This window comes from Pinus tabuliformis, chromosome 2_2, assembly GCF_031772625.1.
Source record: "Pinus tabuliformis cultivar Carrire ecotype Pingquan chromosome 2_2, CPIR1, whole genome shotgun sequence".
Lineage (NCBI taxonomy): Eukaryota > Viridiplantae > Streptophyta > Pinopsida > Pinales > Pinaceae > Pinus > Pinus tabuliformis.
In genome coordinates this window covers 213,463,832-213,465,629 of record NC_142300.1, presented here as the reverse complement: position 1 = coordinate 213,465,629, position 1,798 = coordinate 213,463,832, and positions in this window count along the sequence as shown.

Genomic DNA, 1,798 nt, shown 5'->3' with positions numbered 1-1,798 from the left:
TGCTTGGAATGTTTTGTTCACTTGCTGAATTATCAGATCAGCATCTCCGAATACCTTCAGCTTCTTTATTCCTCTGCCTTTGGCAGCATGAAGGCCCAACATCAGTGCTTCATATTCTGCTATGTTGTTTGTCACTTGAAAAACCAGATTTAGAGACAATTGAACTATTTCTTGTTGTGGAGACACTAGCACCACCCCTAATCCTGCAGTCTCCTTGGTACATGCTCCATCAAAGAACATCTCCCAAATCTGACCTCCTGTATTATGCTCAGCCTGAGCTGTTGGTTTCCTGATCTGCAATGCAGCCTTCTAAGATTCTTCTATTTGGAGAATGCAAGCTCCAAAATCAGTGTCCACTGCATATATGGGATGGTTTGTAGGATTCTTCTCATCGCTAATGATATATGCCAGCTGTGCTTCTCTATATAACCTCCTGCTCTCTGCTCCGAACACTGGGACAGTTGCATAAGATAAATCGTTCTGCAATGTTCCACCTAGTCTCTTAATCCACCCTCTGGACAACAGCATGCCAAACTTAGGAGGGACATCTGCCACCACAATATCCATTATCATGCTCTTCATGGGAAGCTGGGTTAGGGAAATGGCTAAATCTTTAATCAATCCCAGACATTTCACCTTCCTTGAATCAAATGAGAATAGGTCATGATATGGTCTGGTGATGTCAAGGCCTAACTCTTCCATGATGGTTTTAGGCATCAGATTGTGACTGGCACCTGTATCTAGGAGGCAGTTGTGGAGAATTTTGTCATGAATGGTCAAGGAGACATAAAAAGATGGGGAATTATCCTTGGTAGGTTCAGCCATTGGGCTTAGCACAACTGCAGGCCTATCGTCTTGCAAATTGACCAAGTCAGTGGAGGTTCGTGTGATCTTCAGCTCGAGAGCCTCAAGGATAGGCTTTCTAAACATCTCACTCTTTACCAGTTCTGTCAGAGGCACGGTTATTTTTATCTTTTGAACTTCTGATTTGAAGCTAAAAGAGAGAGGTAGCTTGTCAGGACTTTTTACCTCTTGAACTGGTGCTTTGAGGGTGACTGGATCAGCTGCTGGTCTTCTTTGTATGCTATTCTGGGTCTCTGTTTGGACGACAGCTTTTTGGGCAGGATTCTCCTTAATATTGTTTGCATTTGACCTTAGATTATATCTTTTCTACTCCCCTGTTTGCAGAACAGCCCCTCTGTCCCACCTTTGACTGTCTTGCTCCTGCAGCAAAGAATCTTCGTATGCAGCCAATGTCAAAAAGGCATCACTGCCTTTATCTTCCATACAGAGAATTTCATCCTCATCTTCAATCTGTTCCTCCTCCATGACCACATTCTGGAAAGGAGCCTTAACCTTTTGATCTTCGTTAGTTTCTTTACCCCTCTGAATGGTTTGTGATTGTTCGTTGGCTCTTCTGAATGGATTCGGATTTCTTGGTGCAAATGTGCCTGGGAGCCTTGTCTTCCCAGGGTTCTGCTCAATCTCCAGCTTAGAAATTTTAGCAGACAGTGACTCAATCATTCTAGTCATTTTATCAAGTTTGGTATCTGAGGATGAAGCAGAAGAAGCCTTGCCTCTCGGCCTCCTTCTATCAGCGTGACTTTTGAGCTTTTCTGCAGCCATAATGTTAGATTCAACTTCTAGTGCCGCATCCTGCATTTCAGCTAGGGTGGCACATCTTCTTTCTCTCAATAGCAAACAGAACTTAGAGTCAAAGGCACTGGTGTAGGCAAGTTTGGCAGAGGTGGGGGTAGGCTTTACCTCAGCTGGTATCTTGCTATACATACGGTTGAAT